Genomic DNA, 26,335 nt, shown 5'->3' with positions numbered 1-26,335 from the left:
AGAAAAGTAGCAAAAGCGCCCACCATTTTGTATCATTTCAGTATTAGTTGTAAATGGGAAGATATCTCTCGGTTAATTTCTCTAGAGTAGAATACAAATACACAAGAAATATAAGGTGTTTGTGCATATGTGTGTGTGTGTGTGTTAATTTGTTAATCTTTTTAAATATTTTGTTACTGTAACAAAAATATTAGGAAATGAGAGTTATGAAAATATGGAATAAAGATTGTAAATAAACAAATTGTTGTGCAACAAGATTTTTCAATTAGGCGCTTTGCTCAATGAGGAAAGGCATGTAACACACACAGATCTCTTGGTCTATTGTGTGAGGGTGTGAAGTAACCACAGCTGCTGGAGGGCTCAGCATAGCTATGTTCTGTGCATTATTCCAGCAGAATAATTGAAGAGAGTGGTAAAGCAACACAACAAGTTTTCAAGCAACTTAAGAGTATTTCATGCTTTATACTCCATATCCAAAGGAGGATTAGATTAAAAATGTTGCCCTGTTTTTAGCTAGCAGAGAATAATATCAGCGTTCTTAGAGTAAAATTTGGTTTTAATTGCATTTGTGGCAAACTGGACAAAATATGCCTTAACTGATCTATATTGTTTCCATACTGTTGGCAAAGATCTCACTAAGGCTGATAAGTCTACATTTCTCTATATTATGAAAAAATATAACATAGAAGACCTAATTGACTAAAGTGAAGGTGGGCATAAGAAGGCAATACCTATGGGCTCGCTTGTTGATGATAGTGGCATAAAGACCATGACTTGAAATGTAAAAAGAGTAAGAGGTTGAACAGCATGAATTAATAAATTAAATGAATAAAATAAAATCAAAAAGAAAGATATATTAGATCTGAATGAAGGTGGTCTGAGTGAGCTAAATGAATATATGCATAGGGTATGAAGATTTGGATTTGAATTGGCTAAAATAAATCTCTAGAAGCATGAATTAATGTCATCTGTTGTACTGATAATAGTAGGTGTATGGAAGTAGGAATATATAGATTGGTGATAGCTATATGGTACTCCTGTGAATGATGAAAATGAAATAATTAAATATGAGTTCTGAGGGGAAATGGGGCATGTTCTGAAAAATGGGATCCAAAAGAAGAAAAATGTCAATGGAGATGCTCAGTCATCCAGGTCATTGTTGTCCCAAAGGTGCTTTTTCAAGACGCAACTGGACTTTCTTGTTTTTCTTTGAAGACGTTTCACTTCTCATAGAAGGAGCTTCTTCAGCTCTGCCTGGATGGCAGGAAATGGGAGGGTTTACATCCCTTGCCGACAGCTGGTCATATAGATTCTTTCAGAGGATTGTTGAGGCCACTTGGAAGTTTGTGTTCTTAGGGTCATATGAGTAGTGGAAATGGGTGTGGAGCATTCTTGGAACTGCTGAAAGGACTATGTTGTGAAGCTGTGCTTTCTGCAGGATGTTTTCTGCCCTGTGTCCCTTCACTGTTCAACACAAGGTGCAGGCTGTTGGGGATGAGTATGTGTTGTCTGCATTTCAACCCGAAGTGCAAATGGTTCCTGTGGGTGGCTATTGGTACCACCAATAGCCTCCCACCGGCTGGTACGCTCCCATAGAGAGGAGCTCCTCCGGGTGCCATCAGCCAAACAATGCCAACTGGCGGCCCCCAGGGGAAGAGCCTTCTCTGTGGGGGAACCTACTATCTGGAACAAGCTCCCCCCAGAGATACGGAGGATCCCGGATCTGCGCACCTTCCACCGCGCTTTAAAGACCTTACTATTTCACCAGGCGAGCCTGACCTAATTTTCTCCCTCTTTTATAAAAGATTTTTAATTTTTAAATATCTTTTAGTATTTTATACATTCAATTTTAAATTGGTTTTAAAAGTTTGGGGTTTTAAATTTGTCGGGGCCAAAATTATTTAATTTGATTTTATTCTACTTTTAAATTTTGTATGTATGTGTTTTATTGTTTGGCTGTGCACCGCCCTGAGTCCTTCGGGAGTAGGGCGGTATAGAAATCAAATCAAATCAAATCAAATCAAATCAAATCAAATCAATCAATCAATCAATCAATCAATCAATCAATAAATAAATAATCTGCATTTTTTTCTGAAAATCTGTTCATACTCCCTCACCATTCGAAGGGTGTTTATCCCAAAGTGCATAATTAAATGTCTATGGAGAATCTCAGTCATCCAGGTTGTGGTTGTCCCAAATGTGCTTTTGGCTCTAGTCAGAGCTGAAGAACTTTCTTGGATGAGAAGCGAAACATCTTCAAAGAAAAACAAGAAAGTCCAGTTACGTCTTGAAAAGGCACCTTTGGGAAAAGGGAAGAAAATCTGACCAGTTGATAAGAATGAAGGGTGGGAACAATATGAAATTGTTTTGCCTTTTTTATGAAAACACCAGAGTCAGGATTACACTTTTCTGCTGTTTGCTTTATCCCACTTTCCAGAATTAACTCCAATCTTAAATCTTAATTCACATTTATGTTTATGAAAAAAGGCTGAGAGAATTAGTGCGGGATACAAGGATGATAAAACTTCTGAATTTGCTACAGCTCATTTTTCATACAGCCTGTTTGGTACAGTGAATGGAATAAAAGGAAGGAAGTGAAAGAAAGTGGGTCTCTAGACTTCTGCCCCACACTTAAAGGCAGTGGTGGGATTCAACCAGTTTGCACCACTTTGGGAGAACCGGTTGTTAACTTTCTGAGTAGTTTGGTGAAGAATTATTGGAAGAAATCCAATATTGGTTATTGGAAGAAATCATTAGGGCAGAGAACCGGTTGTTAAATTATTTGAATCCCACCACTGATTAAAGGGCTTTATTAACATTAGGTAACAGTAGGATCCAAACACAATCTGTCATGTTATCTTCAACATGAGAAATATCCAAGTAGTCAATAATCAAAAGTACCAATGTATCTTAAAATAGAACCACAACAACACCAATAAGACAAGAACTCTGAAACTGTGGTACTCTATGATATTCTAAGGTTTCAAATAAGATTAACCTTTCTCTTCACCTGGATGTGACAAATTCAGAAATCTGCCCTTAGTAATATAATTTACCTAAAGTTAAATTGGTACCTTGAGAAGTGCAATGGTTTGGAATGTAAGACTGACAGAGCAAATCTTCCATATAAAGAATTCCTTTGAGATGAATGACATTCTTGATAATAAAATGTTAGAGAATTTGATCCTGGCTTTTGTGCTCAAAGAAGCAAATACATAAAAAGAAATAACATGGTAACCCTCCTGAGTATGTGTAGTGAAATGATGAGAAAGTGGGGGGGGGGTTGCTGCATTTAAGTGCTTCTTTAGAATATTGTTGAGATACATAATTATATAATTAAAACTATTTTTACAGCTTTATTAGTCAAGAGGCATCAGCCGCAATCCTAAAGTCACAGGCCATGCATCTACTTAGAATTTGTTTGTTGTAGTATAATTTTGTGCCCAGAGTCCTATTAAACTAATATGTATATGTTCTCATAAAAATGTGGAACAACTTTTCATCCGAAAACCATAATGATGCACATTAAGTTCTATTAAAAGGGAATCAATAAAAATATTCAGTTATGTGATTAAGTCCTAGTATTTTCAATACAGTTAGAATTAAGCCAACACCTAAGAACAGAATAATGAAGTTGGAAGGGACCTTGGAGGTCTTCTAGTCCAACCCTCCACTCAATCAGTGGAGCCTTGGTAGTACAGGGCCTTGGTAGTACAGGGGTTTAAGGCACCCTGTTATTAAGCTTATTAAGACCAGCTGCCTGCAATTACTGCAGGGTTCAAATCTCGCCAAGGCTCAAGGTTGACTCAGCCTTCCATTCTTTCTAAGGTAGGTGAAATGAGGACCCAGTTTGTGGGGGCAATAAGCTGACTTTGTATAAATATACAAAAGGATGAAGGCTATTGCTGAGCACATTGTAAGCCGCCCTGAGTCTTCGGAGAAGGGCGGCATATAAATCAAATTAAAAAAAAAAATCAGGAGACTCGATAACATTCCAGACAAGTGGATCTCCAGTCTCTTCTTAAAAGCCCCAGTGATCACCCACGTGGAGAGAAGTAAATAGTGGGGTACCACAAGGCCCAGTACTCTTCAATATCCCCATAAATGACTTAGATGAGGGAATAGAAGTGTAACTCATCAAAGTTACAGATGACACTAAACTGGCAGGAATAGCCAACACCCCTGGAGACAAGCTCAGGATCCAAAAAGATCTTGACAAATTTGAACAATGGGTTGTATCCAACAAAATGAATTTCAGTGTGGAGAAAAGCAAACATTTAGGCAGGAAAAATCAAAAATATAAGTACAGATTAGATGAGACCTGGCTCAAAAACAGTAACTGTGAGAGGGACCTTGGAGTCCTAGTGGATGATCACTTGAATATGAGCCAGCAGTGTGCAGCAGCAGCCAAAAAAACTAATACAATCCTAGGTTATATAAACAGAGGCATAGAATCAAGATTACATGAAGTATTAGTACCGCTTTATAAGGCCCTAGTAAGACCACACCTGGAATACTGCAACCAATTTTGGTCACCATACTACAAAAAAAATGTTGAGACTTTGGAAAAAGTTCAGAGAAGAGCAACTAAGATGATCAAAGGCCTGGAGACTAAAACATACAAAAAACAGCTGCAGGATTTGGGTTTGACTAGTCTAGAGAAAAAAAGAATTAGGAGTGACATGATAGCAGTAGTCCAGTATTTGAGGTGCTGCCACAAAGAAGAGGGGGTCAAATTATTCTCCAAACTTCAGAAGGCAGGACAAGAAACAAGATTTGGAAACTAATCAAAGAGAGAAGCAACCTGGTATTAAGGAGAAACTTCCTAACAGGAAATTAACCAGTGGAATAACTTGCCTTTAGAAATTGTGGGAGCTGGATGTTTTTAAGAAGAGTCTAGACAGTCACTTATCTGAAATGGTATAGGTTCTCCTGCTTGAGCAGGGGGCTGGCGTAAAATGTCCCTTCCAGCTCATTCTATTCTATTCTGTTCTCAAGGCAAGCTATTCCACTGGTTAATTCCACTGGTTCTTACGGTTAGGAAATTTCTTAGTTCTAGGTTGCTTCTCTTCTTGATTAGTTTCCATCCATTGTCTCTTGTCTTGCTTTATTGTGCTTTGGAAAATAGGTTGACCCCCTCTTCTTTGTGGCAGGCCCTCAAATATTGCAATACTGCTATCATGTCACCCCAGTCATTCTTTTCACTATACTAGACATTCCCAATTCCTGCAACAGTTCTTCATGTGTTTTAGCCTCCAGCACTCTCTAATCATCTTTGTTTCTCTTTTCTGCATTCTTTCCAGAGTTTCTACATCTTTTTTATAATATGGTGACCAAAATTGGATGCAATATTCTAAATATGATCTTACTAAGGCTTTATAAAATGGACTAGTACTTCATGTGAACTTGACTCCATTCTCTGTTAATGCAGTCTAGGAATGCATTGGCTTTTTTGGCTGTTGCCACGCACAGCTGGTTCATATTTAAGAGATTATCCACTAGGACTCCAAGATCCCTCTCACAGTTACTGATATTGAGCCAGGTTTCACCTAATCTGTACCTGTACATTTGATTTTTCTTGCCTAAATGTAAAACCTTACTTTTCTCTACGTTGAATTTAATTTTGTTATATGGTCCAGTGTTCAACTCTGTGAGATCCATCTGGATTTTGAGCCTATCTTCTGAGGTGTTGGCTATTCCTGCCAGTTTAGTATCATCTGCAAATATGATGAGTTCCCCTTCTATTTTCTCATCTAAATTATTTATGAAGATGTTGAAGAGTATTGGGTTTAAAATGGTACTTAGGGTACCCCACTGCTTATTTCTCTCCATGTAAATGTAGTTCCATTAAGGAGTACATATTGAATGCAATTTGTCAGCCAATTACAAATCCATCTAGTGGTGATGCTGTTGATCCCAAATTAGCTTACCAAGAAGTAGATTGTGGTCTACTTTGGCAAATGCCTTACTGAAATCCAAGTATATTATGTCCACTGCATTTCATTGATCCACTAATTTAGTCGTTTTGTCAAAGAATGGAATAAGATGTTTGGCATGACATGATCTGTTTTTGACAAACCCATGTTGGGTTCTAGTTTTGACTTTGCATGCTTCTAGGTGCTCACAGATCTGTTGCTTGGTTTTTCAGGATCTTCTGAGGTATTGATGTCAGACTTATTGATCTGTAGTTTCCTGGATTTGGTTTTTTTTTTTTTCCTTTTTTGAAGATGAGAACCACATCAGTTCTTTTCCATTCTTATTATAGTTTCCTGGTACTCCAGGATCTATCAAAGATATGCCTCATATTTCTCCTGCTATGAAAGATATACCTCACATTTCTCCTGCTCTGCCTAAACAAGCTGTTTGGCTGAGAAAACTTCAAGTATAGTCCTATCAGATCTTACAAAGCTTATTTCTCTCTCAGGCCCTTTGTCACTCAACTTTGTCCAGTTATTAAGCCTGGAAATTTATGTTCAGATTCTTGGTATTTTACCCATCAATCATACTTTGAGCTTCTCCTAGTCTTTCACCTGTTTTATCATGCACCTGTGCATTCAGACAGGCTGTATGAACTGGAATAGTATAAGTATTCATTATACAGTTTATCATACATCCCACTGAGCTCATTATACAACATGATCACTAGAAAAGAGAATATGCTGGGCAATCCTGCCAAGAGGTTACATTAAATTTAAATCAGGATTATTTCTAGTATGGTGAGATCTTGGTTTCTCTGCTTTCAGTAATAGCTTTCCAAAGTCAGGGCTTTGGCTTTTTAGATGAAAAGGAAAGTGAGTTCTCTGAGGCATCTTCTTATCAAAGGAAATCATTACAATCTACACTCAGTTTCATGGACCTCAGTTTAGCAGAGTTTGTATGATGTATAATTTATGCATGCATAAATTCACACTTTCCATTTGAGATATTTTTAAAACTCCATTTGTTATTTAAAACTGAATACTGGCTATTAAAGTGAGGATTTTACTGCACCAATATTTATTTTATTTAATTTATTGGCCACCCATCTTACCATAGGGCAACTCTGGGTGGTTTACAATGTTAAAAAGATAAAACTATACATACCCTATGAACAATACAGATAAAATACTATGAAAATATAAATACTCAACTTTAAGTAAAAGATGGAGAGGGAGGAAGTAGGATGAGCTAGGGAGGAGGTGGGATCTGTTATTAATCTATCAACCACCCCCATTGTAAAGCCCCCCATTAAAATCCCACACCAACTATCAGAACCAAATCTTTAATCTCTTGCAGAAGCTCAGGACGGTTGGAGCCGACCTCACTCTGGAGGAGCGGGGACAAGGCATTTCAAAGGACTGGAATGTCTTCATTTGCCTTCTAGTGTGCCCAAACCACTACAAAGTGCTCGCAAATATATTTAGCGAGTGGACATCCTTTTTGACAGAATGCTGTAGGCTGTGGAAGATATTTGTCTTATGCTGAATTGAGGGTTTCTCAGTTTCCTCTTGAGATTTCCTCTTAAAATGGCTTCTTGCAGCTCTTAATGTGCTTCACTATATTCTACATCTCTCCTTTTTTCACTTCAGTGATAACATATTCTGGCAACAAGTTATTGGGGAAACAGATCAAAGTGTAATGGGTAAGGAAAAAAACTGTTTCACCTACAAAAGCCTTGTAGTACAAGATAAATTCTTCTGGGATCTCTTGTAATTTATGTTTTAGCAATTATGGGATAAAGGCCCTGATGTTACTCTGGAATGAAATATCACGAGCTAAATAGCCAAGTAAAATGCTAAACAAAATGATAAGATTCTCTGATTAACTGGACCAGGATAGTTTGCATAAAAATTCATGAGACTATTAAAATAAGTTTTAAATATATTACAATGCATGATACTTTTAAAAAGAGCATTAGGATTCTGAATCTCACCTTTTTTTCTACATTTATAAATTTAAAACTGATAGAAGAATCCAAAGCATCAGTGCTATTGACCTTAGGAAAGCTGCCAAAACCTGCCCCTTCTAGAAACCCTTTGTAGAATCCATGGTATGTTAGGGTCCCTCCTTACAAAAGGCAAAATAAATACATTTCAGGGGTGGGTTCTACTTACCTTTACTACCGGTTTGTAACGGGATTGCGCTTGCATGTGAGCAAAGCAAATGTGCATGCCTTGCTTCTGCGCATGCGCAGATTGCTGATGACGATATCCGGGGTGGTGGGCGGGGCCTCCCATCGGTTTTACTACCGGTTCTTGCGAACCGGTCCGAACTGGGGGCAACCCACCACTGATACAATTCATATAAAAATGACAATATTTTAATTAGAATAGCAATCTATTTAGCTGAGCATTGTCTATAGTGACAGGTGGCGCTTCTCCATGTTTTCAGACCAGAATGTTTTACACTCTGTATCCTGATATTTGTGATCCTCAAACGGGGATGCCAAATGCTAACAACAATTAAATACAGTGGCCATTCTCTGGACCTTAGATTTGTAAACTCTATAATTCTAGGGAAATTCTTTTCTGTCACAGAATCTAATACACAAATAATAAAATACCTTGAGGACTTTTGACCTGCTGTAGTTATATAATATAGGTAATCCTCAATTTAACACATTCATTTAGTGATTGAAGTTATAGCAACCTCCCCAGGGCTTTTTATGACCTGGATTTGAAGTTCTCACAGCCACACACCATCTGTGGTCATGTGATCACATTTTTGGATGCTTGGCAACCAGCCCACATTCACAGCATCTTGTGGTCACATGCAGGGGTGCAATGCTCCCGGTTCAGACCTGATCAGGTGATCCGGTAGCGATCATCGCTGTTGGTTCGGCGATCCGGTAGTGATGGCGGAGCAAAGCTCCGCCCACCTGACCGGGTTTTGTTACTTCCTGGTTTTAACCAGGAAGTAATGTGGGTTTTTTTACCTTTTGTGCATGCACAGAAGGTCCGCCGGTGAAGAAGCGATGTGAGAGGTGCAGAAGCCGCCAGTGGGTAGAGCTGCTCTGCTGGGGTGTGTATGGGCAGTCTCGGGAGGGCGGGCAGATGTAAGGCCGACACTGGCAGTCGGGAAGGGGGACCTGCTGCGCTCAGCTGAAGAAGAACCTCCTTGGGGGAACATGGAGAGGCTCACTCACCTTTTGAAACTGGCACACACGGTTTCCATGGGGCCTTTGGGCAACTGCCGCCTGCTTGCCTTCCCCTCCACCTTGGGTCCTGCCACCTGCATCCAGCCAATGACGGGGGATGCGCCCAGCGCACCCCACCTTGCTACTCCCCCCCTGACTCCACCCCCCAGTCATGCAACTGGTGCACCCCCCAGTCATGCAACTGGCACAACCTGCACCTTGTCCAGGCTAGCAAGCCTTAATTAATATTGAGTCCTGATTACTCCTGGGCAAGCCCTAAGCAATCCTGGGCAGCTTGGGCAGCGATGTTGCTCCCGATCAGGCTTGGGGCCTCTGCGCAGGCATGGAAGCGGCCGGTGCCGACCCAAGCACCTGCTGTTTCCTGTCCACCTTTCAGCTGAGAGGCAGTAGCGGGCCGGCGGTGACTAGGAGATCTGAGGTTGTGGCAGTGGTCCCGGAAGCAGTGAGCAGGAGAGGGAGCCACCAGCGAATGACAGGACGCAGGGCTAGCAAGTGGAGACAGGGTGAGGCTTCCTGGGTGGCTGGAAGCTGGTGGCTTCCCGGTTGGTTCCATCGGCTGCTGTCCCCGCCGGAATGACAACCCCGGCACAGCGGAACTGACAATAGAGAGAGAAGAAAGAAAGAGAAATGAAGGAAGGGAGAGAAAGAGAGAAGAAAGAAAGAGAAAGGGAGGGAGGGAGGGAAAAAGAGAGAGAGAAAAAGAAGAAAGAGTGATGTGAGTGACATCATGATCGCCCCGCCCACCCAGTCACACAACCACCAAGCCACGCCCACCAAGCCACGCCCACAGAACCGGTGGCAAAAAAATTTAGATTTCACCCCTGGTCACATGAGCACAATGCAGGATATATTTTTTTTTGCCAGAAACAGATTTTTTACTTGTGGTTTCCAGCAAAAGAATGGCCCATATCAGAAAATTGATTGGCTTAATAATTATAATGTTCACTTAATGACTTCCACAAAAAGGGTTATAAAATCAGGCATGATCATATGGTAACCCACTTAACAACCTGCATGACTTACGGCCATAATTCCAGGCTCAATTACAGAAGTAAATCAAGGATTTTCTGTAGTGTCGCCCAATACATGACAATTTAGAAGTCCCATATAATTCAATGTATCTTTTTCTCAAATCATGGTGTATAGGATGAAAGCATCAGTCATACAGTATGTATCATGAACCATATGTCCAGACAGTTTTCTTTCTTTGCTGAAACTTTGTTGAAAGACTAGTGTAATCCTTTCCATCCCCACATCTTCGAAATAGTATAAAGCTGGTTGATTTAAGTGTCCACGCCAGCCTTTCTGATAGAAGAAATACATAGACCATAAAACACAAGCCCCACGCGTTGTTAGTCTAGAACTCACAATGTCACTGCACTTTCAGCTTACAATTTGCTCTTTGACTCAGACAGCACTATTTCTTTCTTATATGTGGATGTTTATGTGAATTTGGGTATGAGTGAGACTGGCAGGCTACCTTTTTTAATCTAATAACTTTTCCATTAAAACACTCAGGACAAATCATTTCATCATTAACTTCACTTGAAGAAATATCTATCTGTCATCTTGAGTTTTAGCCAATATTTTCTACCTAACAAAGAAAATTTGTCTAGCAACCATATTTCTATTAAGATTAAGGGCCAATATAATAGAATAGACATATCATGGAGCATAATTGTGTCATAAATCATAAAAAAACCATTTTAGAAGACAAAATGTATCATCCTAAAGTCTTTTCCCAGATCTTAGCTATGGTACATGGAAATTGGCACAATAAATGCATTTCCAAGGTTGTTCCATCAATATCAGAATATCTGAATCATGAGGGACAAATCTCATCCATTGTCTTTCTTAGAAGACTTTTCTGATGGGGCATTGTGGCCTCTATCTGTTTGACCAAGGCTAATAACATAGGCAGAAGGAAAAGTCACATATTGCAAATAATCTGTAGTATACAGTAGCAGCCAAAATTGTGGAAACCTTTTGGGAAAAGTGTATTTTTGAAGTTTGGTGGCTAATAACACCCCCCCCTTTTTTTTGGAGTTTCAAGATAATCCTATTCCACTGCTGGGATGGCCTGGGAATAGCCCAGACTTTAACCCAATTGAAAATCTATGGAGCCAACTAAAGAAACTTGTTAGTCAGAAGCGACCCAGCAATAAAACCCAGTTAATAGAAGCAATCATTCAATCTTAGTTTCACATTATAACAGCTGCAGAACTAAAAGACTTGGTTCATTCCATGGGAAGACATTGTAAGGCCATAATTCATGCTAAAGGTTACCCAGCTAAGTATTAACTGACGTGATAATTTTTGTATATCTCATTTTTTCTATGTGTTTCACTTTTCTTCTTTATACTGTAACTGCTAGTTTAATAGCAAAACCTTCATAAAAGTTATTGCATTACATTCTTGATTAAATTATCCTTCCATTGATATATAATTTTATGATACTACTCCAAAAAGAGTGGTGTTCTTAGCTAGTTTAGAAAATATACTTTTCCCAAAAGGTTTCCACAATTTTGGCCATTACTGTAATCTTGAAAAGATATAAACATTTTGGAAATTGAGTGTGAAATGAAATACAGGAAATCTTACTTAATGCAAGTTTAACCAATAAATACCAGTAAATAGTAAAATTGAATTCAGCTGTCTCTCATAGTATTTTTGTTAGAGAAAATGAATTCAATTCAAGCTTGCCTGCCTGCTTAATCAAAGTCAAAGTCAGAAAGAAAAGTAACATTCCTTTTCTCCAACAGATTATGTGATCATATCACACTAGAGGTTTATATTTTAAACATCATGTTTAGTGAAAGAAAAGCCATTTATCTTTCCTAACACAATGTTCTTTTTTGGTAAAGAATATCATAAAACAATAATCGGCTATGAAAATGGATAGTTTGCAAACAAAAGAGTCCTTAATGCAAGGAATCATTTTCTTTGGTTGCTGCATTTTACAATAAGCTGACATAAATCATCACATTTTCCTTGAAAATGGTTGCCATTGGCTCCTCAATCCAATTTCACAGATTCCCTCGGAGTATTTTCTAGTAATAGGTATCTATTTTGAACACTATAATATATGACAGTCTAGCATTTAGAATAGCAGTGAGCTGAAAAACACCCTCAATTTCTTCCCTCCTAAAAAAAAATCACAACATTAAAGGCAAATGATTGATCTGTCAATATAAATAACATAGAAAAATGATTCAGTTGGCTTTAAAGCTGAGTCAGCCATCTTGGTCTTATCTATCCATTCTGGATGGCCACTCTTTAGTCTTCCTAAAATATGTCCTAATGTAATCATCTTTCAGCCTTGTTTACAATGCTATTAGTGCTAATAATATACTAATTATTGTAACTTCAAGTCAGTCCTAATCCCTGGTGACTGTCTGGAAATGTCCTGGCAGATTTAGGGCAACTTTTTAAAAAGTGGCTTACCATTGCCTTCTTCCTAGGGCTAAGAGAGAGTGCCTGGCCCCTGGTCACCCAGCTGGCTTTATGCCTAAGGTTGGACTAAGGTTGGTTTCTAGCCTGATGACTTAAACATGGCACCGAACTAGGTTTCTAATAGATACTGACACTAATGCAAAAGAGTTCTTGTATTGCCCTTAGCTATAAGTGCATACCAGATAAAAACAATAAGTACTTCACTATACATACTACAACTCTTCAAGTCCTCAAGCTCATAGAGAAAAAATAACAGTCTCAACACAAGCAACCTTGATGAGATTAAATATTTATGGTTCCATTAAGATTTTTTGTTCATTTGTTTGTACAATATAATATAATAACAACTGTAATATGAAAACCTACACACAACTTAAATTCCATGTTGGATAATCTCTTTATTGCAACAAATCATAAAGACACGAAATAGTGAAAGTAGTCCTTGTTGTTCAACAACTGTTCAGAGTTACAACAGCACTGAATGCATGATAGTTAGGATCAAACATGATCAGTATTTGAGTACTTGGCAACCTACCCATATTTATGACTGTAGCATGTCCTTCTACTTCCCCTCATCTTCCTGTCTCCCTGTCTACCTCCATCTCTGCCTTTTACAGGATTAGCAGTACTCTTATGAGTTTCTATGTACTCTTTTAATGTAAAGCATAGGAGGGGAAAAGAGGAGTGGAAGAAGCATAAAAGTCTACCATTTAAGCCACGTGGTTGGGTCAGGTTATTCCTAACATTCAATTATGAAGAATGCTTGTTGATGCCAATTAAGTTTTAAATTCAAACTTGAACAAGATTAATATAATAAACTGTCTGGTCTATATTGTGTAAAAACATATATGGCCAACTAAACTGTATTAATCCTAAACCAATAATATCACACGTAAAATTGCCTAGATTTTCCATTGATGGGAGTTCTTAACACTTGTCGTGGGGTGCAGTGGTTAGAATGCAGTACTGCAGGCTACTGCTGCTGACTGCTGGCTGCCAGCAGCTCGGCAGTTTTGAGTCTCACCAGCTCAAGGTTGACTCAGCCTTCCATCCTTCCGAGATCAGTAAAATGAGGACCCCGATTGTTGGAGGCAATATGCTGACACTGTAAACTGCTTAGAGAGGGCTGCAAAGCACTATGAAGCGGTATATAAGTCTAAGTGCTATTGCTATTGCTATGGCTTTTGCTTTGGAACATTCCTTCAGAAACAATATGGATAATTCAGAATGCCGAATTGTCAGTGTTGGAAGAAACTAAACCTTGGATCATATTCCAAAAGGCTTTATGTTGTCAGTGTTGACAGTTCCTGTGGTCTTATAGATGTGTCCCCAAATATGGAATATTTGTATTTATTCCTAATTATATTCATTGTTCATTTTATCTCTTTCCCTTAATAAATATATTCAAAACTGTAATCCATATGAATTAGAATGGGGAAAACATTGTTAGTTAGCAAAACCACATTGAGAATTAATCACTAAGCACAGGGTATAGTTTGTTCTTTTATTTAAAAAAAATATTATGTTTGTTTTTTTCAGTTTCCAAACAGAGAATAAATAAAAAATACAGAATTAAATGTTGATATGTAAGAGGTAGTTTTAATGCTTTCAATATAACTTCTTCTGCTTTGTATTCATGAAAACTTGCCAAATATACACAAATTCAAATCTATTCAGATTTTAGATACCTTGAAGGAGGAAAAGTGTAGGATAAAGTTAGTTCCAAAATAATCATCACTTTAAAGAGTATCAGGAGATATTAAACCCATGTTCATCTAATAACTCCTAACCAAATAGTGCATTTAACATCTCACATGAGTAATGGTTTTCTTTAAAACTGCAAAGACAAGCAGTGTTAAAATTTCCTGAAATTACATTGTAATTATATAAGGGCACTTGCAGAGAGCATGTTAAAAATTGGATCTATTTAGCCTCAGACACAGCTCTCAGAAATTTAGATTGTATTGCTTCAATTGGGGTTAAGCTACGATCGTAACAGATCTATACTCTGAGACAAGTGATTAATTGTGGAGAGTAAGGAAGATCACCTTGATAGAAATATGCAAGAATTGTAACAAAGGCAATGGTTAAAACATTTTTAAAGTCCAGAGCAATGAGATAACATTCAGATGCCTTCCTGGTTCATTGAAGTTTTAGTCTTCCTATGGAGTTGATCTTCCTGACCAGGGGAAGACATTAATGAATATATGATATGCGAATGTAACATTCAGTTAATGAAAAAAAATATGTAAAAGAATTTTGATTCGTATTCCCAAGGCAAGTGTTGGGCAGTTTGACATCAGGACTCAAGAAGTAAAGTTAGGCACAGATACAAAATATGGTATTTACCCCCTAGTGTATAGTTCTTGTTTATGTTTCCTCTTCACACTAATGCACCCCTAGGTACAATATCAACTTTATTATTGTTGTTGCAATTATTATATCATAATTAATATGTTTTTTGCAGATTTCCTACATGGGAAGGTACTTTATTGTTTATATAAATTGGTACTTATTGTTTATATAAATAGTCAGGAAAAATATTCCAGTAATTCTGAATTCTGTTTTTCAACTTTTTGGTAAATCTTATAAATGTTGCCTACAATTTATTTTTAATTTTTTTAAAAATTACCCATTCCAAGTTGTTACAAACTCATTGCTGCCACTGTTGCCTTGACCTTAAATGAGACCATGCTCATGAATTTGATTTTTCTTACCCAAATATTAGATTTGTAATTGCCTATGCTAAAATTCGTCTTGTATGGGGAATTCTGGGAAATGAAGTCCATAATTCCTAAAGTTGTTGAGGTTGAGAAATACTTCTCCAAAGTGTTTTCCAGCTCTCCACCCCCCCCCCCATCTTCGTGTCATTCTCAAATGTGATAATTATTTTCTACTCTTCATTTAAGTCACATACACTGTAAATATGTTGACCAGAACAGGACTTAGAGCCCTTTGCTATCCCATATACCACTGGTATTACTGATGAACTAATATAGCTCACAGCAACACTAAAAATGTATCAGTCTTAAAACTCCAGTATCATTCAAAATATCTGTAGAGTCAGGGCTCAAATATGTGAATGAATATATTTTATTCTAACAATTAATAACTTGAAGAAATTAACTGGCTGTTTAGCAATTTCCAAGCTACCTGTATTTATTCTGTATTAAGAACTGTGTTGCAATTTGGTTTCATCCATGTATAATTTTGCAGTCCTAATAATATTGTCTACATAAACAAAATCCTGGAAGCATTTATCTATTTTTATTGAGATCTTCCATAAAACAGTTGATTTAATTCACATGCTATTAGAAAATGTAATATCTACTAAAATTAATTAGTCATTGGGTGTATAAGGAATCATTCCTGAGCATAATGCCATTAATATATTGGATTCCATTCATATTAATTTACCAAGTACTGGATTTTTTTTTCTTCAGGAAAAAAACCCGCCTCTGTTTAACTAATCTGGCATATATTCTTTCAGACAGTTCTTGATAATTGACTTGCCAAGGTCAGTATGCATATTGTCAGCCTGGTTAGTAAATCTCTGTACATACGAAGCATTCTTTAATGAATGACAACATAATTAATGATAATTTTACAGATAAAATAAATCGAAATGTCCAGTAGGTTGAGCTACCCTTGTGTTCAGCTCCCAGTTCTGATTTTCTATACAGGTCTGAGATCATTTCAGTTCCAGATGAACTGGGTTTTACTGTCTGAAATAAAAAGGGCCAGAAATTTCACTATCATTTCCAAATAATTTGCAAGATGAAATAATTTTGTTAAACTGAAGAACATTCTAGAAACCATTCTAAGAGAATGCAGTCTACAGTTGTCCATAGAGATTCTCAGTCATCCAGGTCATAGTTGTCTTAAAGGTACTTTTTTTTCCTTCAAAAGGAAAAAAGAGGGGCAAAAGAATCCATCTATGTTAGACTTGAACACCCCTTTAGAGTGGGAGGAATAAAACACCACCTATCTCCAATTTACAACGCAGCCCTTTCAGAAGTTCCAAGAAGATTCTACAACTAATTGCATCCTGATTCGCCCTGTACCCTGAGGGTACAGATAAACTTCCAAGTGGCCTCAATAACTCTCAGAGAATGCAAACAACCAGATGACTGCAAATAAATACAATCCTTCCATTCCCACCCACCCCCCTGCGTCCTAAGAGAACTTATCTTTCCATCTTCCCATCATCAGAACTGATGAAACTTCTTGGATGAGAAATGAAACATCTTCTTCCTCAAGGAAAAAAAACCAGTCCAGTTGCTTTTTGAAGAAAAAAGCACCTATAAAAATTCTACAACTCTGAGAATTTCTAGTCGGAATGACTAATTCTTTCAATCATGTTTAAAGATCAACTCAGTTATTTTAGAATATCCATGCCATTTAAATTAAGTTTCTGCTGTCTGTGATTTTGCTGTTTTTGCCATCAGATTGCCTTCTCTCTGAGCTGACTGTTCTTTAACCAAAACAGATCAGAATTAGGATTTCATCCGCTTTCAAAGTGGAGGCTCATTAGGGTATATCAATCAGACTATCAGATTAAGAAATTCCTGCTTCTGCAAAATCTACCTAGCTCCAAATATACTGCTACTTCAGTAATTTTTGAAATATTGCTATCTCAAAGAACTTTAGATGTGGTGTGTTTGGGGATGTCAGGACAGTTCTTTTTTATTTTGTTTACTGTTTTTATGAACCCTAGCCTAACCCTCTGGAAAATCTTATGCCATGATAAATTGGAAAGGATTTGAAAAGTCATAAAACTCTCTTGTCTTTCATGAGTTCAGCCTGCTTTTCAAATTTACTGAAACCAAAAGTATGTAAAACTCAAAAGTGGTAAATAACATTTTCACAATGCTTGTCAAGAGAAGGGAAGCCTATTTTTACTTTAATATAAAATGGAAAGGCAGAATATTTTAACAGCAGCTATAATCTTACATAGTCCTCGCTGATCAATAAATGTGTACTTTCTGAAATGGCTTATTGCACCAACCTTGTAGCCCCTTAGAGAAAAATGAATTAACATGATGGCTTTTATTGGCCTTTCTCCCATTTTCAGAAACACATAATCTTTTGATCTTTTCAGAAATGCACTACAAGAAGGAAAACAACACATTTTTCAGCACATTCCTTCAGGACAGATATAATTCTACTGATGTTAACAAGGTTAATTTGTGTCTATGATCAAAGATTAAACTCTGATTGTAAACGTGTCTCATATATATTTAGTTGACTAATTACACAGAGCAGACATCCTATATTTTTTCCACTTTTTCTTTTTAAAAAAGCCTACCATTCTGTAGTGCTGGTAGTTTTAGCAGAAGATTAACAAGTTGGATTTGGGTCAGTAATGGGTTCCACTTACCTTCGCTACCAGTTCGGAACTGTGGCGCTCGCTTCGCTCATGTGCAGCGCTTCTGTGCATGTGCAGAACCTTCTGCATATGCGCAGAGTGTCTGTGATGACATCCAGGTGGGTGGGCAGAGCCTCCCACCACCACCACTACAGGTGGTGGAAACCCACCACTGAATTTGGATAGATGTTATTGTATGTACCTTTTTCCCTTACATGCATGGTGCATATTCCTATGCAATGCTTGAACACATAATACAGGATTAAATTAGAATTGTAACCAACTCAGAGTCACTTGGTTGAGATGGATGGCTATAAAAATTGAATATATATCATTTATTTTTAATTACTAAAGGATTATACTTGGGTTAAACTAGGTTTTGCCCCATGCTGCATAGAATCCAGCAATCCTTTTCCAATGTCAATCTAAACATCCTTGGGAAATAAACACATCGTAACTTTGAAATGGTATTATTGTTACTATACATAAAGAAATACTTTTAATATCATTTTGGCAGAATTAGATAAGGCACTTGAAGCACCAGATAAGATGAGCTTGTTTCTGGCAAACTCCAGTGAGATGAGACCATTGAGTGATGATGGTCTGGAACCTATATAAACTATTCAAAAAGTTCAATGCAGACCTAACTGGTTTAATCGATTTGAAGATTCAATCTAGCATAATCTCTTGAGCAGTAGTGGGATTCAACTTTTTTAAAAACTGATTCTGTGGGCGGGTTTATTTGGGTGGGCATGGCTTGGTGGTCATGTGACCGGGTGGGCGCAGCTATGTGTATAGGGACTACTCAGAGGGCTGAAAAAAGTCATTTCTGACCAGTCCTCACACTTTTGATTGGTCCTCAAACGTATCACAATCCTCATATTTATGCCTGTTGCAGCATTCTTAACAACCATGTTACTCATTTCACAACTACTTCTCTTCACCATGGTGACAAGATAGGGTGAAAAACATAAAATGTGTGGACAGTCGTAAGTGTGAGGACTGGTCAAAAGTGCGCGGACCAGTCAAAAATAACTTTTTCAGCCCTCTGAGTAGTCCATATGCACAAAAGGACTACCCAGAGGACTGAAAAAAGTGATTTCGTACTTTTGACCAGTCCTCGCACTTATGACTGGTCATCTTTTATGCCTGTTGCAGCATTCTTAACAACCATGTCACTCATTTCACAACTGCGGTGCTTCACGTGACCGGGTGGCCATGGCTAGGTGGTCATGTGGCATCGTTTCTTTGCCCTAATAACAGTTTGCTGCAATGGTCATAAGTGTAAAAAACGGTCATAAGTCACTTTTTCCAATGCCATTGTAACTGTTGTAAATCAAGGATTACCTGTACAAAAATGCAAAAAGCTGCCCTAAATACCAATAATTAGATTAGAAATACCTGCAAACTGGAGTTACAAATCAGGGAGAGTGCCAGAGCACCTTGAGGAATTAAAATAGTTAAAATGCAATGATAACTATCAGCAGCCAACTCTTGCTCATAAAGTGAAACCCTTTAGCAGAGATGCCATTTAAGCTCACCAGAATGAAGCAAAGGAGCAAACAGTATCTGTTGCTTGTTAAACCAATTACCAGAGCAAATAGACACAGAACTAGTCAGATTTCCAAAGCTGCTTCTTTTCAGGAACAGAGATTAACATTTTTCCTTCCAAACAAAGCTGAATAGGGAAAATTATCTCATCACTAAACAGAGGATTAAACATCACCAAGCACAGAATTAAACTTCACCAAAAAACAGTTTTAGACCAAAAGTCAGAAAGGGTATTTAAACTCACGTTTGAATGTCAATCTTTCTAGCAAACCTTGCTGAATGTCACTCATCTTGGTTCCTTGTCATTAGAAGCTTCTGCTTCGTTATTCAATTATTTCTTCAAAGTGCTGATGATTGCACCCTGGCTGGAAGAACTCCAACAGGGGAGTATTTCCTCCCAACAGCGGTGTATAAAGCTTAAAACAACCCTTCCCCTTTAAGAAAGTCAAGCAAAAAAACAAAACAAAAACCCTCCGAAAACCTCTGGAACCAGAAGCGACAGTAAGTCTAGGCATACTGCCGGAGAGGCAGTTTCTGTAAGCAGGGCAATAAAGATTAGGCTAGGAAACAACACTGAATATTGTAATTCCTTACAGGATTAACCCTGTAAAGTGGAAAAAAACAAAAGGAGATTTCGTTTAACAACCGGTTCTCCAAACTGCTTAACTACTTAACAACTGGTTCTACTGAACCAGTAGAATCCCACCACTGCTCTTGAGGGTTTCTTTACTAGCAGAAGTTTAAAGTCTTTCTTTGTCTTATCATATCCTTGAATATTAGAATAATATACAATAAAAAGTTGGAAGGAATCTTGGATGCCTTCTAATCCAACCCCCTGACCAAGCAGGAGACACTATACCATCCCGGTCAAGTGGTTTTTCAGTCTATTTTTTAAAACCTCCAGGGATGGAGTACCCATAATTCCTGGAGAGAAGCTGTCAGTTCCACTGATTAATTGTTCTCACTGTCAGAAAACTTCTCCTTAGTTCTTCATTGGATCTCTCCTTGATTAAGAAAGGTTTTGCTGGTCCAATTTGTTTAAGGAACTTTCCAAGGGCAGTGTCTATAGTTCATGTCCTGTGCTAAGGACATTGAGCTACAAGCGTATTCCACAGTTCTCAATCCACAGTACTATATAGTAGTGCCTCTAGACGGGGCTAATAATAATAATATTGCATGCATTATTCCAAGTGTGGTCTTACCAAGGCTTATAAAGCAGTATTAACACTTCATGTAATCTTGATTCTGTCCCTCTTTTAATGCAACCTAGGACTGTGTTGGCTTTTTTAAAAAAATTCAATTGCTGTCGCATATGATGTGATAATGTTATATTCTTATACTGCTTTGGACTAAAGTACTTACTGCCTTAAGTACTCATGTTCTTACTCTGTAGGCATTGCTTCCAAATCCAAAAGAATCTATGATTCAGTCCCCAGTGGACTTTTATACTGTATGTCAAGAGAATTATAAAAACATACAAAAGATTTGGTGAATCTGATTAAAACCTAGTTTTTAGATAGTCTGTCCCTAACGATGGGGACACATGCAAAATGTTTAATGTGGAGGATATGAAGTCCACTGGAATTGGGCAGCCAATAAATTTAGATAAATAAATAATCCTCTATAATTTGATTAAATCTCAGGTTTCCTAAACTGGAGAATATCACAACATATATTGCAATGTTATCACTGTGCAAAGAAATATCTTCATTGGTCTTGAGTCTCTTACTATTCAACTTAACTGGCTGAGCTGGGCTTGCATAATGTTGCGTATACCAAAAGAAATATTGTGATACCTAAAATCTTAGTATAATTTGAAATACTGTATGTTATGGAGTTAAATTACTCCATAACATATTTCAAACTGTGCTAAGACTTTGCCTATTACTGTGAGAAACATAAATGTTCAAGGTGAAGCCATTATGATAGGCTATGTCAGGATTTTATGGTTGTAAGATAATTATTTATTCTAACTCTAATCGGGTATAATTGAAAATTAAATGTCACTACTTTTTTTTTAATGGCAAAAATCCCAGATATGTATGGTTTCTGGCCAGAACATTATGAAGTTCTATGATACTATATTAAAGAATTTTTAAGTAAATATATTTATTATTTATTTGAATCAATCCACTTTTCTTTCTAAAATACATTAGATTATAGATCTAGATGTATTATATCTATGAATATTAGATATAACATTTTATGCTAAACAGAACTTCTAAATAGTTTTCTGTGTAAGAGCACAGATATTAGGAAATGCAAGAATATTTAAGGTCTGAATAGAAAAACATATCATATAATTAATCTATTTGTAGATAATGTGCCTATATGACTTAGGGATCAAAATAGAGATATATCTCAATGACAGTTTGAATTACATATATTTAATTCAGTGGCAGATTTAGAAGTTCAACTTTAGTAAATCATCTGCTACGTTAATTAATACTGAGAAAAATTCACAAAAAAAGCTTGAATAAGTTATGGGACTTTACATCAATCCAGGTAGATGTATATATCTAGCAGTGCTTATCACAAAGAACCAGCACCAATTAAAAATATTATTATGATTCCTTTCCCTGCAAAATAGAAAGAAAATTTAAGTCTCAGCAACATCTTTTGTATTCATTTCCTAGCATTTAAAATTACTTCTTCCAAAAAGCTGGTCTTAAAAAAAAAAAAAACATTCCCCATTCTCTTTTCTTATACTTATCTTTGCATAGGGCAAATAATTATTACCCCATTTTTACATCATTATCAAACATTTTGGTAAGCAGGTTGCATATTTATTTCATTTAATAACAAGAGAATATCACTGATGTTTTGTGAAAATTCTGTATTGAACACAAAAGTTATTGGTGCAGTTTTTGCTAATAGATTATTTCCCATGTTTACACAAATTTCATTTTGGATAGAAATACTGAATATGTTTTAAGCATTTTAAACATCCCAAAGATTATATGTGGAAAGTGAAAGTGGGTGGATGTTTTAATTCTTTTGGCTTTTTCTCAGGTTACTTTTCAGTTTAACTTTTTAGCAAACTATTATTATCAGCTTGAGAAGAGAGGTGTTCTTCAGCATAATCAATTTTTCAAAGAAACAAAAGTATGAGTTGTATATAGAATGAATGAGCAAACATCTATTGCACCCTTTTACTTTATATCTATGTTCCCTCTGGATATTAAAATACATCTCCAGACTGAGCAAAGATAAAATTGTCAGACTGATTTTTTTTCCCCCTACTGGAGAAAATTTGAGTTTTTTAAGGAGTAAAATGGATGCCGTCTCAGAAGTTCAAGATACCATTTTGAATCTTAAACTTCCCATGTGGTGAGAAAATGGTCTGTTGTTTTAGATTTTGGTGTTTTTAAAAAGAGCCGTATCTTTCTTCTTAAACTTTTCTTACTCCAAACATTAAAAAAAAACTGATATGAAAAATTCAGGCTGCACATTTTGGGGTTATGAGGCAGGGGTGAAATCCACTTACCTTCGCTACCAGTTCGCAAATGGGAACGCACGCAAACGCACACTTGCTTTGCTCACACGCAACACTTCTGCGCATACACAGGACTTTCTGTACATGCATAGATCTAGCATCAAAAACAGGATGTGATTATGTCAGGGTGGTGGGCGGAGTCTCCTGCTGCCAGTACTACCGCCAGTGCTCCCGAGCCGGATAGAACTGGCTGCATGTCACCACTCTTATGAGGCCATAAAGAGGATGGTGTGGAACTGCATGTGGCTCCTCAGATGTCACACCTGCTCTTCACATTCTGTAGCATTTCCTCTGGACTTGATCCCAGCTGATCAGACAGGAAGTTTGGAATTAGAATGGCAACAGTATCTAGGATTCCATTGTCATGGTCGCTTCAATTCCCATTAAGGTTCAGAAGCTGCCATTCTTTTATGATGGAGTCTTGGACCTATTGAGTTGATTCCTCCAATGACTCATGAATAAAACTGTCCTTCAATATTTTTAGAGAATGTCCAGTTGAGAATGTTGAAATTTTGGGCTTACTCTGAAACCTGAGCTTGAATGTATTTATGGGCCATAGATTGTTAATCCCAACTCTACATCCTCATGTTGTACAGCATAACTTGCTCTATATGTAGGGTTTAGCTGCAATAAGGTAAACAGGACAAAACAAGACTGAACAAGATTTGTTCACATCTCACACTGGGTTTGAGTCATAGTAGATGATTCTGAAGCTTCTCACCAGCAAGCAGGATTGAAATAGACAAGAGGGATATAAGAATACACAAACTTCTGAATTATTGTAGAAAAGCAAAGAAGCTGTTTTGAAAGAATTCCAACCATTGCTGTGTATGATATCTGTTTTCTGTTTATACTATAATCAATGATAATATTCCTGCTCCTCTTTCTCTTGTCCAGAATGTGTCAACAGCTATAGGAAAGTCTCTTTGGTTTTAAATTGTGTTAACAGATTGATCAGCTGTCAGGCTGTTTTCTTTTCACCATGTAAAAACTAGATCACACTATAAACTTAGGTGGAAGATAATTACTGTATTGGGTCAGGTTTGTGGCAGTGTGCGATGGCCATTGTTGCATCATTGAATTGCTATCCATTAGAGTTGTTTGGATTGGTAAAATATTTACTAATACCCTGAAAATATGACTACTCTGAAAGTAAGTCCTAGCTTGATTTTTACACATGCACCCAATATAAGCCCTACCCCCAAAATAAGCCCTAATTAAGATCTCACCCACTCCAGGGTGCACGGGTAAAAATTAAGCTAGGGTGGTGATGGGGGTGGAGCTGCCCTACTACTTATCTTTGGACAGTTGTAGCCAGGCCTCGCACACCCTGACACCTGCCTTGCCGGCCCATTTTTTCTGCAGCCGGTAAGGCTGGCAAGGCTTTCCTGAAGGCCTCTGTAGCTGATAACAAAGCTCTGGATCGATCCGGAATTCTGTTATCGGCTGCAGACGCCTTCAGGAAAGCCTTGCCGGCCGCAGAAGAAGTTCCTGAAGGCCTCTGACAGCGAAAAGGAGCTGGGGTGACGCACGCAAGTGAGGTTAGTCGGTGGATTACTTCCCCCCAAAATAAGACCTGTGCCTTTTGGTGGCAAAAAAAATATAAGACAGGGTCTTATTTTTGGAGAAACAGAGTAATTAAATTCTGGGAGTCAGATATTTGTTATGAACAATTTTCAGTAAAATTCCAAAATATTTTCCATATCTACTTTGACCTTGATAACCCCATAAGAACATATCCTATGTATATATCCAGAATTTTTCTGTTCTGGTTGCCTGATACTGGTTTCAGTTAATTCAGCCTGAGGATGCACATAAGGTGTTAAAGTATTAATAGATTAGATGTATCATCCATTTCAGCTAATTAAAAGATACATAGCTTGGGGATGCACTAGATCCAGGGTTTTTTCATTAGAGAGCCAGTGACCTCAAAAGCAGTTATTTTCCCAGTTTGGGCACAAAGATGTAAAAACAATGACAAAAGAGATTCATGCTTTGCCAATTGTATTAATATGATACGTTATACACAAGCAGCCCTTGAAAAACATTGAAAGAAATGCCAACTTGGTTAACAATACACTAAACAGAAAATACCAAGATTTAAAGGAATTTGAGATATTTAATTCAAAATGCTTGTACTTACATTAATTCCTAAACAGTCTGGACCCGGCATATATTCCTGTGTTTAAAAATGGCTTGTTATGTTTTGTGCATTTGTAATCATAAATAGGACAAAGGGATTTATAAAAAGTCTAATTGGGAAGTGAACAAGAAAGGAGAAATCTGAGATCAGAAGAGACCCAGAACCTGGGGGATGACTCACTAAGAAAAATCCTAGATAGAGCTTGACAGAAGTCCAAACTAAAACTTTGGTTTTTCACCATAGTATCACCAAGATATTATGACTTTTTGAAACTAGAAGTGAGATTAAGCAGTTTCTCACGTTTCACAGCTCTGTTTGATGGCCAAGGAAGAGCCATTTGCTAAACACTATTGGGCAGCAAAATTTTCTGTCCAGTTTGGCAAGTATTATCTTTAGCAGTCAAGCTGTAGAACCTCCCTCCCTCCCTTCCTCCCACCCTCCCTCTATGCATAGGCACAGTGATTGTGAATTAACATTCCCCTCCATGAAATGTTTCAGAATGATTCCCCCTCTAAAGTAAGCAAAGTAGTTGCAAAGGACTGACAAGAAGGGGGATCTAGGATTATCAGATTTGAGTTCTGTTTAGGGACTATTAGATTATTTCTATGTGGTTGTTAAGAGTTGACAAAGACTTGATGGCATGTAATGAAAAAATCAATCAATTAAATAGTCGAAAAATGGTACAAAACTCAAATTCTTTGCTGCATCTAGTAGCCATTCAGGTTTTTGAAGCCTGGATATATTAAATACTCATATATTTAACGGTTGATAATATCTCATATTAGACTATGCAACCAGCAACAAAATGTAGAATATTCTAATGTTTTGGCAGATAGCTTGTTTTTATTTTTCATTTCCAAAAGAGAATTTGATTACATTATGTTGGTTTGAACAATAATAGCATTTGCTTCCAGTTTTTAATATCAGAACTCAGGATGGTTTAATTCCATTTGGCAAGAGGTAGGCTCTTTTCAAGTCTTTGAGGTAAAACATAATTAGATTTGTATTAAGTGTGTTACTCAGAAAAGAATTATTTTTTTAAACACCAGCATCAGAATTTAATAATGTCCAATATACTATATATAATATATTAACTCAATCTGTCTTTGCATTGATTATTGGCTTGTTTTTATTACAAAGGCATCTGCACTTGCAAGCAAAAGCACAAAACTGGTGAAAAAAGAGTTT

General features: G+C 37.3%; 1 protein-coding gene across 4 annotated transcripts in view; it reads left to right on the top strand.

The window, feature by feature from the left end:
- The window catches only part of FSTL4 (follistatin like 4), a 462,461-nt gene that overhangs the window by 413,598 nt on the left and 22,528 nt on the right, over positions 1-26,335 (top strand). The gene's annotated exons all lie outside the window — the stretch shown is intronic.

Source organism: Pantherophis guttatus, chromosome 2 (assembly GCF_059756535.1).
Source record: "Pantherophis guttatus breed Tessera chromosome 2, ASM5975653v1, whole genome shotgun sequence".
Lineage (NCBI taxonomy): Eukaryota > Metazoa > Chordata > Lepidosauria > Squamata > Colubridae > Pantherophis > Pantherophis guttatus.
Note: the sequence above shows the minus strand (reverse complement) of the source record. Positions and strands in the feature narration are given on the sequence as shown.